This window comes from Tupaia chinensis, unplaced genomic scaffold (assembly GCF_000334495.1).
Source record: "Tupaia chinensis unplaced genomic scaffold, TupChi_1.0 Scaffold000162_1, whole genome shotgun sequence".
In the NCBI taxonomy this organism is placed as follows: Eukaryota; Metazoa; Chordata; class Mammalia; order Scandentia; family Tupaiidae; genus Tupaia; species Tupaia belangeri.
The window spans coordinates 21793-34611 of record NW_006159636.1 but is presented as its reverse complement, the minus strand read 5'-3'; the positions used below and the strand labels follow the sequence as shown (position 1 = coordinate 34611).

General features: G+C 35.4%; 1 long non-coding RNA gene across 1 annotated transcript in view; it reads right to left on the bottom strand.

Annotated features, from left to right (window-relative positions):
- Window positions 1-2519: 2519 nt before the first annotated feature.
- LOC102500663 (uncharacterized) overlaps window positions 2520-12819 on the bottom strand; it is a 28208-nt gene continuing 17908 nt past the window's right edge. Inside the window, exon 3 of the long non-coding RNA XR_334190.1 lies at window positions 2520-2631. This is a non-coding gene — a long non-coding RNA (uncharacterized LOC102500663). The remainder of the gene's footprint in view (window positions 2632-12819) is intronic.

The window sequence follows — 12819 nt, the reverse complement described above, 5'->3', positions numbered from 1 at the left end:
GACAAGCTAGAGGGCTGGACCAAGGGGACTATAGCATGATGACAACCTGTAGAAGGTGCTTCTGTCGCTGTGTCTTCTCCCTTCACTGCCTGTCATGTGTGTGCATATGTGCTCTTTCATGAACAAAATACACATTTTTTTATAAGGACCCTGTTGAGGGTTCCATCTCTTTTCCTCTCTTTGTCTCTCTCTGTCTTTCACTGAAGAAAGAAAGAAACGTTAAAAAAAAATCTTAAAAAGTGCATTTCTCTCCTTAAACAATCATTCTATTTGATAGTTTGGCAATTTAACTTCATAGTTTGTAAGGACTTTATTTTATACAGTGTTTAACAGCATATTTACTTGCTGACAATCATGCTTATGTATTTCAAATTATAAAGCACTCTCTATTATGAAAATGCAGTATATTCCTACATAAATTATACACATTACTTACAACTTTGACTTAGTGAGTTCTTTTCTGAAATTAAAAAATAGTACATCGACAAAAAGTATATGTGTTTACCATGTACAATACGATGTTTAAAATATACTGTCCATTTCAGAGAATCTAAGTGGAGTTCCTTTCCTCAGATAGTTATCATTTTTTGTGGCAATGTCATTTCAAATCTTTTGTATATGTGTTTACCATGTACAATACGATGTTTAAAATATACTGTCCATTTCAGAGAATCTAAGTGGAGTCCCTTTCCTCAGATAGTTACCATTTTTGTGGCAATGTCATTTAAAATCTTTTTCATCAATTTTTAAGATCACTATGAACTTTAGTCACTATGTTGTACGATAGATCTCTCGAATTTATTTTGCTTAACAAAATTTTGTATCCTTTGACCAATATCTTCTCATACCTCCTTTCCTTCATTCTCATCTCCGGTAACCACTATTTTACCATCTGCTCCTATGAGTTCAAGCCTTTAGATTTCACATGTGAGATAACATGGGATTTGTCTTCCTGATAAACAGAAAACAGCTCAGAGTACATTAAAAACTTAACTGTAAAGTCCAAGAACTATGAAACTACTGGAATAAAACATAGGGGAAAATCTCCATGACACTAGTCCTAGTAATAACTTTTTGAATAAGATCTCAAAAGCACGAAAAAAAGAGAAGTTAAAATAGAGAAGTAGGATTATATCTAAGCAAAACTTCCTGCACGGCAAAGAAACAATCAATAGAAACAGAATGAAGAGACAAATACGATATGAGAGAATATCCCCAAACCATATATCTCGTAAAGGAGTACTATGCAAACTATGTGAGAAACTCAAAACAGCTCAATAACAAGTAAATGAATCATTTAAAAACAGGAAAACAAACGGAATGGATATTTTCCAAAAGAAGACAGGTAAATGATGAACAGGTATGCCAAAAAACTCAAGGTAAGAAATCATCAGAGAAATATAAATTAAAACCATAACGAGAAAGCATCACCCCTGTTAGACTTAGTGAGTACTGATGGTCACAGTCTTCTACAAGCACACTGTGGGGACTGTGATATGAACTTTCTCATACATCTTCAGAGCTTCATATTTAAAATCCATTCCTTTATGTATAGGGTGATAATGGCTGACTAGGCTGACCCCATGGTGCATTGATTAACTTCTATGCAGAGGGAGCTAGCTCCTACAGGGCCAACCACTGTTCAAATCCTGGTGTCGTAGCATATTCCAGGGGATGCATTCCATTTTATAAGTAAAGGCTGCATTCTTTCTGAAGTTGTAAGCAAACTCACCAATCTCTTCATGAATTGAACAAAGATAAGCTCAAGGAACAAAAATTATTTCAAATTATTTATTCGATTTTCAATTTTCCTACTGGAATGATATGTGATGAAAAACACTTTGAGGTTGCTTCATTTCAAAGATATTTCAATACTTTTTGTCATAGAGGAAGAGAATAGCAGATAATCCTCTCATCAGTATGACATGGTAACACATAAATTTATTATACATTGTCTTTTTTATTTAAAGGTCTTAAAATTAGAAACTGATCTTTCATTGTAGAGATCTTTTTTCCCATGAAAGAAGAATTGTATATTTTCCTTAAAAACAAAAGAATGAAGGAAATGACAACATTAAATTGTATCTAAATATTTAATTACCTTAAATTATTTCTCTTTTTTCAAAATAAAAAAGAAAGAAATGCTTAATGTCTCGTTATTCAGAGTATTCATATTTATTCATCTTTACTTCTACTCCATATGCCATTCTTGCCACAGATACAAGCCTGGTAAGTTTTCCTTCTTCATACTTCTTATCCCATCTGAATTATAATACCACAGAGCATTGATAGAATATATTTAGAAAAACTAGTCTTCTAATTGCACGGCAGAATAGAAGAAACTAGCAAATATGAGTTGAAGTTATTGGTGCATGAAGCAGAGGTGATGCTAATCAGTTGACAGACCTCCAATTTCACACCACTACAGAACATTCTTTGGTAAATTTAATGGAAGAAAGAACAAATCAACCAGAAGCAATTGAATATAGTCAAGCAAATTTCTGTTTCATAGATGCTGGTTTCTTAGAAAATGCTAATAACAATGCCACGTGTTAAGTTTTTGCAGAGTCAGGAGTTAACATGATTATGTTCCTGTGGGCCGCCACATGTTGTCCTTGCCATCATTGTTTCCTGCAGAAATAAAATGCCGAAGGGTTACCACAGGCTGATAGACATAGCATGCCAGATTACACGCTGCATCACACCATCTGCCAAACCACAGATTCTCAGGACTCTGCAGTACTGGAGAAAAAGAAAAAGAAAAAGAAAAACCTTATGATTATGAGTACTTTAGAGAAGACAGGTATTTTCTGATTCACTATCTGGAGTTATTTTTATGGAATTGATGATAAAGTATGCATGACAAAGTGTGAGTGCCAAGAAAATTCTAATTAGGGGAAAAAATCCAAAAGCCCAGCCTTGAAGAGCTCACTAAATTTAACAGAAGGGAGTCTGAATTCAGCTAGTAACATTTGTTCTATTCTCATTTTTAATTAGCGTCAAGGAGTTTAATTAGAAGTATAGCATATGAGCATCACAGGGAAGGAGGAGCTAGAAGGGGCTGAAGACTACTCTGGTCCAGCTGCTTTATTTTTCCTGATAAGTTGGGGGAGATGACATGCATGTTTGTAGGCTAGCTTGGAAAATACAGAAATACATAAAGAACATTATTTAATATTCTTTTATTCAAGGATTCTCTTCCTATAGAGTGCTGATGTGTATATTAAGCAAGTAAATCATATGAGTGCTGTATATCTTCACTACTGTACTCCATATTCTGTGTCTTCTCAGAACCCCTCCGTAAAGTATGATGACACTCAACTAACTGGTTATCAGTATTTGTCTTACTCATTCAATAAATATATTTGAACAACATCTGTGCATCAGACACCTGTATGGGATAGGAAGTAAAATGGTCAGGAGAAAAAAAAAATGACACTTTCCTTCACCAGAAAAAGTACATTGAGACTAAGAGGCACCTCATTACATATCCTACTTTAAGTAAGGTGCCAAGAAAATCCAGTACTTTTATCAAAATTCACACTTCTTTCAACAACTGCTGACATGACAGTATTAATGAGTCAATAACATTTTGGCAAAGAGCACTAGCCCAGGAATGAGGAATTCTATAATCTGGTTTAAGTTCTGCTAATATGTTAGCCAGGTGAAACAGAAAAAAAAAATCTATTAGTTCATTTTCTCAAAGAGAAATTGCTTAAATTACATCATTGTAAGACTGTTGGATCTTGAAGGTTGTTTACTTCTGAGTTAGATGTGTTTGTACCCCTCCTAAAAAAAAATAAAAACAGAGGAGTCAAAATAATATGAAAAGGGGAGGGCTTTAAATAGAGACTGTAATATTATCAAAGATTTTTCCTTTCAAACTATTTGTTTAATTGGTTTTATTGTTCCCAATTTTTTTTCTTTATTTTGAGGGCATATGCTAAATGGTGTAAAGAAAACTGATTTGGTTTCAATATCAGGTCCTTGGAACTTGTTCATTCAGCCATGTCTTGGAAGGACATTTACCTAATAAAATTACTTTTCTTATGAATTTTTCAAATGGTAAAGTAAGTAGATTTGCAGAGTGATCCTTAAACCAAGTACAGAAACTCAAACTGGAAACCAATTTCTCATGTATTTGTAATATTTCTCACTTACAAAGTAAACTCAAAGATGAAACTGTTCTGTAGTGAAAGGTAAGGGGTCAATTCAACAGAATGTAGTGATACCAGGCCAAAAACATATCACAGTATACAACACTGTGACAGAGATAATAATTACTGACATCTTTGTGGTAGACAGAGTTGTTGTTTTCATCTACTTGAGTTTACTATATTTCAGGAACAATTTTTAGTCACTTATATGTAATAATTTATTTAAACTTCACAACCTCAAAAGTCTATGATAGGTTGAGACCAGCAGTTTGTGTAATGACTATATCTCTAGACACCCATGTAGTCGACCATGGTTGGAGTCCTGGACCTGGCGGGTTAAACTCACGCTGGGCACATGTGCATACATGCCCAAGATCCCGAAAGGAGAATGGAGGAGAAAAGATTGTGGTGTGACCATCCTCCCTAGGGGATGATTTCTCACTTTCGGTCTCTCTTTCTCTGTCTTTCTGGCAAGTGCATGCACGATTTGCAGAGTGATCCTTAAACCAAGTACAGAAACTCAAACTGGAAACCAATTTCTCATGTATTTGTAATATTTCTCACTTACAAAGTAAACTCAAAGATGAAACTGTTCTGTAGTGAAAGGTAAGGGGTCAATTCAACAGAATGTAGTGATACCAGGCCAAAAACATATCACAGTATACAACACTGTGACAGAGATAATAATTACTGACATCTTTGTGGTAGACAGAGTTGTTGTTTTCATCTACTTGAGTTTACTATATTTCAGGAACAATTTTTAGTCACTTATATGTAATAATTTATTTAAACTTCACAACCTCAAAAGTCTATGATAGGTTGAGACCAGCAGTTTGTGTAATGACTATATCTCTAGACACCCATGTAGTCGACCATGGTTGGAGTCCTGGACCTGGCGGGTTAAACTCACGCTGGGCACATGTGCATACATGCCCAAGATCCCGAAAGGAGAATGGAGGAGAAAAGATTGTGGTGTGACCATCCTCCCTAGGGGATGATTTCTCACTTTCGGTCTCTCTTTCTCTGTCTTTCTGGCAAGTGCATGCACCCTATAACAAAAACCTCTCCAAAAAAAACAACGACAACAAAAAAACCTTTGATAGCTTTAGTAGTTGTATTCAAAGCAGCATAAAAGAATATCAATTCAAATATGAGATGATCTGGAAAAGACTATTTAATTCATTTGATTCTAGAATATGTCATTCTCTAAAATATGGTGTATGAGTTTTGGAAACATTTAGGAAGAAAAAGCCTATAGTAATAAACAAATCAACGTTTTCCTTTGACAGATAGAGTCCTTAATGGAATATGTTAAATGTATGATAGACCCCAAAATTCCATCTCCACAAGTTTTTGAAGCTATTTTATTAATGTAATGCTATATTTTGTGTTTAGACATAAATAATAACATCAAGAGAAAAGAAACAGTAACGTGGATGAAGAAAACAAGTAATAGTTGGAGGTTTTCTTGTGTTTGTAAATAGAATTTAAAATATATACTTGTTAGATTTATGATAACAAAGAATGACCACATGGGAAAGAAACTAGTTTTTGACTGTTCAACATTTCTAGTTTAAAAGGTAAGATATTTAGAAGTGTTCTATTAAAGTCTGTCGAGGGCTAGCCTCATGGCCTTTTGGTTTAGGTAGACATATGCCTCATAGTGGACCATAGTTTGAATCCTGATCCCAGCCACTTGAAAACTACATGACCTGAATGTGTATGTTAAACAGGATGGGTAAATAGAGTAGGGATTGTGACATGACCGCCCCCTACTGGGGAGGGTTTTTTTTCTCCCTCTGTGTCTTTCTGTCTATCTCTCTGCCTCTCCTTGGCAAATCCGCACACTCCCTCTGGCAATTTAAAATAAAAGTAGTCCATAAAAACTCAGAAAATGGGGCCAGAGCTGTAAAGCGCAATGCTCTGTGAGGCTGACCCAACATGGAAAGTTTCAGATTTGTGTCTGAATAGGATGAGCAGGACTATGGCCATGATTTGAGGGTTGCTGAAGCTCTAGATAGGTCTTGGTATCAGGGCCTTATTGTGGGTGTGTCACCTCTCTATCTTATTTTCACTCTCTGTCTCTCTTGCTCATGGAACAAACACAATTTTTAAACCTGGGAGAAATGACTGTTTCTTCAGCTGCATAGATACCTCCATAAAACTGCAAGGAGCACAAAGAATCAAGGAAATAGGGCCCAATGTAAGAAACTCACTAAATCTCCAGTAAGAAATCCCGAGAACAAAATAAAACAAAAATGTGAGATTTATAAATTACCTGACCAATAACTCAGAAAAAAAGTTGCTTTAAATAAACAGTGAGTTACAAGAGAACACAGAAAACTAAATGAAGTCAACAGAATAGCTGAAAAAAAATGTGAATTTTAATAGCAACAACAACAAAAAACCAGAAAATATAAAAAAAAAGATGGAAATTCTGGAGATTAAGAAAATAATTGAGTTGAAAAATACACTGCAGCTAGAAGTTGGTGTAGTGGTTAAGGCACTGGACTCTCACCTAATCAACCATTGTTTGAGTGCTGGACCTGGCAGCTTGAAACTCAGGCCAGTTGAATGCCCACCCAAAATCCTGAGGGTAGAATGGATGAGAAGGGGTTGCAGTGTGGCCATCCCCTCCAGGGGGTGATTTCTTGCATTCTGTCTCTCTGTCTCTTTCTGTCTCTCCAGCAGGTGCATGCAATATATAGCAAAAATCTCAAAAACAAAAAAAGAGAAGAAGAAGAAGGAAGGAAAGAAGAAAGAAAGAAAGAAAGAAAGAAAGAAAGAAAGAAAGAAAGAAAGAAAGAAAGAAAGAAAGAAAGAAAGGGAGGGAGGAAGAAAGGAAAAAAAAGAAAGAAAGGAAGGAAGGAAGAAAGAAAGAAAGAAACAAAGAACAAAAAATGTATTTTAAAAATTCAATAACTGATTGATACACAAAGAAAATAATCAGTATACTCAAAGACTGGTCATTAAAGATTATGCTATGAGATGAGAAAAAAAAGGGGGTGATGTAAAACTAAAGGATTAAGTCAACCAATAAACACATTATGATGGTTACTAAAGTAGAAAAGAGAAAGGAAAATAAAAAGCCTTTTTTGAAAATAATGACTGGGCTACCTGGTGGCACGGTGGGTGGGTGTATTCTTCACTGTTGCTGTGTATATAAAATGGCTCAGTCACTGCAAAACTCAGTATCCCGATTCCTCAAAATAGTTTTAAAAAGGCTAACTTGTGGCCTGGTAGAAAAAGAGGCTGGATCTTATGTAGCTAACTATGCTGTTCGTGTCCTGAACCTACCACGTGAGAAACATACCGGGCATGTGTGTGTTCATGCTCAAAATTCCAAAAGGAAGGAGAGATGGAGTAGAAAAAATTGCAGCATGACTATGTCCCATGAGTGGTGCTTTATGATTTTCTTTCTCTCTGTTTTTGTCTCTATCCAGCAAGCATATGTGCCCTCTGGCAAACTGAAAACATAAAGAAATTAGATAAATAAAAATAGATCTACCATATGATCCAAAAATCCAACTTCTGAGGATATATGCAAAATAACTCAAATTGGTATGTTGTCAAAATACTTCTATATTCATTGCAGCATTGTTCACAATAGTCAAAATATGAAAATTACTGGAGCCAGCAGATGGCACAGCAGTTAAGTCACTGGACTCCCACATGGCCAACCATGGTTTAAGTCCTAGATGTGGTGACTTGAAAATCACTCCAGGTGTGTGTGCATGCATACTTAAGATCCTGAGAGGAAAACAGAGGAAAAAGGATTATAGCCTCACTAACCCCCTGGGGGTGATTTCTCACTTTCCCTCTTAATGTCTCTGTCTGTCTGTCTCTGTCTCCTGGAGTGCACACACCCTAAGGAACATACCTCTTATTAAAAAAAATGGAAATTACCAAAAAAATCCATGAAGAAATAAATAGATCAAGAAAATGTGTCTTGTTCATACAAGGAAGTATTACTTAGTTTTAAGAAGAAAATTAGACAATATGGAATAATGAATGAAACTAAGAATGTTATGCTAAGTGAAATAAATCAATCATGAAAAAGAAAAAAACACATGATTCTTATTGTACAAGGTTTCTAAAAGGTAGACTCAAAGAGTTGTGTATTGGTTGCCAGAGACCGAGAGATGGTGGAAATTTTGAGTTGCTGCTTAATTCATGCCATTGTTAAGTTATACAAGAAGAATAAGTTCTAGAGAGCTGTACACATAGTACCTATACTTAAAAATACTGCTTTATGCATTTTATAAATTCTTGAGGGTAGAAATCATGTTTAGGAAGCATTCTTATCACAATAAATAAATGGAAGAAAGAAATTTTCTGAGCACTGAGAAGCATAAATTATATATGTAAAAAGCAGGTAGGTTAATTTGTCATCGGTGCCTTGGGTTGCCATCTGTTCTGAGTTCATAACAAAATAATTACAAAAGTTATCATATATCCTAGAAAAAGAGAGTACTGGATGAAACTAACATTGTACTACAAGATATTGATATTCCTTGTTTTATGCATTCTTTTCCATTTTTTTATAAATAAGAAAATAAGAAGTTATTTAGTTTTACTTGAAAAATTGACTACCAGAAGAAAATACTTTGGGAAAATCAAGTCTGTCAGTCAGTTGGCACTTTCTCCATCTGATTTTAAAATATGTCAATGTTTATTTATTTAAAAATAATTATTTGTTTAATTTTATGTATTATTATTATTATTTTAATTTAACAAGAGAGAGAGGGAAAGTGAGACAGTAAGGTCTGAGATTCAAACTGTAGTTGGCTATGTGGGAGTCCAGTGCCTTAACCACCTTGCCACCTGCCACCCTTAGCAATATTTATTTTTAAATGCAAAAAATTATAATTGTATAAAAACCGTCTCTATTTCATTGTATGAGAAATGCTGAAGTAGATTATCATAGTTCCTGGTGAGAAAGGGCAAGCTATTAGGTGGTCCAGATAGCTAAAAAAAAAAGAAAGAAAAGAAAAAAGTGTTGGTAGCCACAGCACCTGTAAAAATGCTTCTTCATAGCTTCAGAAAGGTAACATAACATAACTTTGTCCATAGAGAGGCGTTTTTTTAAGATTTCTCTTTTAAAAATTTTATTCTTGATAGAGTGTATGAAAGAAGACAGAGAGAGAGAGAGAGAGAGAGAGAGAGAGAGAGAGTGGGACAAAGGAGAAAACTTCATAGTTTTGAGTCACACTGCAGTCTCCTTCCTCCACTCCTCCAGTCCCCAGGATCCTGGACATGCATGTACATACCCATCAAGTTCCCTGTGTTTCCATTGTCCTGTAGTCAGTCCATCAACACATCATCACATTGCCATTTAGCTAAGAATCTATGGTGGCTTCATGTTCTGCCTCATTGATAAGCAACCTTTACTTCCAGCGAAGTGATATAGAGAACAGAGTATAAGATTGAAAAATGAGGCTAACCAAGCTGTCACCATATTGCATATTAATGGAAAATACAATGTAAGTCATCGTGAATAGACAGGCAGTATAAGAATCTATTCTACATAATATTTTATTTCAGTAAGCAGACAATCAGGCCTATTGCGAGGCCAAGAATGACTAAGTTTTTACTCTATGGCAGACACTATCATAAGCCATTTTCCTGAATTATGTCTTAGGTAATAATCATATTAATTACTTGAAGCATACACACTCATTTGAGAGAAAGAAAATCAAGTAAGCCAGAGGCACAACACTAATGATAATATGACCAGCCAAACTCAAACCCCTGCTCACTAATATCAACCGTTTACCTGAATAATTTTTTTTATACTTCCAGAGAGCATGTGCGCTCAACAGAGAGAGAAATCACCACTCTATGAGGCATGATCATACTGCTTCCTTTTTGCTCTATCTCTTCATTCCATCAGGATTTTGGGTTTGGCATGCATGCCTGGCATATCAGTAAGCCACTGGGGCTGAGATTCAAACCATGGTTGGCCATATGGGATCCAGCACACAGAACTTAGCACCTAACTTATGGGTTGCAGACCAGTTCAACTACTTGTCTATGCAAACATATATTGCTTACAGAGTAAAATAATCTGATATATTTAAGGAAGATGCTGATCTTTTTAACAGAGAATGGTGTCTATGATATTAAGAGGAATTAAGAATTCAGTTGCAACTCATCTTCATTAGAGTCTATTGTACTTGTTCCAAACTACAGTGCCTGCTTATATAATTGCATCTGGAAAACTACCATGTACTATAGTTTGTCAGCACTTGTGACTTCAGGAAAATTTCAGCTGCTGCTGAAGTACACACATTTGAATAGGTGTAAACTTATGAAAAAAAAAAAGAAAAAGAAAGAGAAAGGAATAAGAAAGTAAAGGGAAAACAAGGAATAAAACCAAAAAGTAAAAAAAGAAAGATAGACACAAGACATCTCAAAGGCATATCATCAGTTCTCATCACAACAAAGCCAAAACAAATAATAGATCCAAATTCTTTCATTTGCTGAATGGAGACAGGACATAGTCTGGCTCAAAAAAAGATCTGCTATTTAAATTCGGTAAAAAAGAGAACATTCTCGCTTTAGATAAATTGCAAAAGAGTTTATGTGGTAAACCAGGTTGTCAGCATTCTTTTCATGCTTTTGAATATGGAGAGACAGACACACAACTTTTCCTATGGTATCCATAAGACTTGCTTCTCTTAATATTAAACCCATATTTCCTATTTATTATTACAACACATTTTTTGTCATGTGGTTTAACAGAAGTGGAGTGTTCCTCTTTACCCCCCTCATTTGTCTTGAAAGCAAAGTTTTCTCATTGCAATAAAAGGGGTTTTCTGAATGTAATAAAGACGTGAAATATCAGGCTTACTATAAGTAATAGAGATGAGCTACTTTGGTTGAACTATTCAAAATACTAGTAAAAATAATAGTTTGATGTTCTCCCTGGAGAAAGAAACCCACAGTGCACATGAGGGTTGGTGGAGTGACTCTCCTTCACATTTGTCCAGTAAATGACAACTTTTTGTTGATCTGAATATTTAAGAATTGTATTTTTTGATTTCTTACAAGTTATTTTATTGGACAGATATTTGTAAAACATATTAGCCTTAAATTTGCAAAAGAAAAACAGTCATCATCTTGAGAAACAAATTTAGTTGTTTCTAAATTTACCTTTATTCAAACATACTCATGAATCTAAAGAAATAGATGAGAGAAACAAACATTTTTGAGTTCCTGTTACAAGCCAGGCACTCTTGCATATCCTGCATCATTTAATCTTCCAAAAAGTCCTCATCGGTAGTTATTTTTAGCTTCACTTTTTTGTAGATGAGGAAAATGTGACTCAGAGAAGTTATGTTATGGGAATACAATACCACCAGACTAATCAAGGCTCCACATTTCCTGTTGACGAGCATTTCAATGGCCTTAGGAGAAATGAATTGGTAACCGTTTTTAGCTCCTGCTCCAAATGATCTGCGCCATAGCAACACAGACTAGTACAAGGTGATCACAGATAACGGGATGGTGTCTTTCTCTGGTTGCAAAGAAAATAGTCTTAATTTCTCTAGATTGAAGTGAAAATGCATTGACTCCAAAGAAATACAGCTCTTAAATATGACAAGGAAAACAAATCAGAAAAAAAAAAAAATGTGGTTTCAGAGGGTTCAAATAAACTGGAAATATTGGAAATATTTAGAAGAGTTTTGTTTTGTTTTTGTTTTTGTTTTTGTTTTTTTTAGGGCCCAACCATGGTGGTAAAAGCAAGAGGGCTCCACTGCATGCTGGAGTAGAACACATGAGAAGCCTGGTTTGGGCTCCTAGCCCAACTTGAGCAGGCAGCCAGGGAGGTATGCACCTATGGTCCTAGCTAACTGGGAGGCTGAGGCAGGAAGAATGGCAATGTGTCGAGAATGTTAAGAATACCTATCTCTCTCCCTCTTCTTCCTACTCTCTCTCTCTCATTAAAACACACACACACACACACACACACACACACACAAAAACGAAAGTTTAAGAGAGCAATAACAGAAATCCCCATTACCTTTTCAGAGCACACCTTTGTGAATGCCGATTCCAATAAATTACAAAATATGTAAGAGGCATAGACTAGGAAGAAAAAGGGTGACTAGCACATCTTTCACTGCTGTAATGTTGTAATGAAGAATAGTGATGAACTTCTGTAGGGCTTGGAGTACAATGAGTTATTGAGCAAGACTTTAAAGTCATGCCATATCAGCATTGCGACAGTGGCATGTAACAAACAGAATGCTCATTCATTTTAATGCCAGAGCCCTGGCTTGCGAATGTGCTATGTACAGAAGCAAAGAAGAGAACTTCCACAATGTTTATCGTTTCTGTAAAGGAGAACCCTTTTGCTTATGAGACCCAAGTGGAATATGCTGTTCCTGTATCCAGAGAAAGGGATTAGATGAGAAAGCTATAAATGGTTCTTTTAGCTTTCCAAGGTCTTTCAAATAATAGGAAACACTATAAATATCCCACTATATCTTGGTCTTGGGTTTTAGCACAGAATTATCCTTTCCTTATTAACATTAAACTTTGGAATAGGCGCCTACATAGGCTTACCTGACTTGCACATTTCACTCATATTACCTACACAATTATCTTAATGTGCCATTCTTTTGTTTTAGGGCTGCTCTTAGACCTACAGTGACAG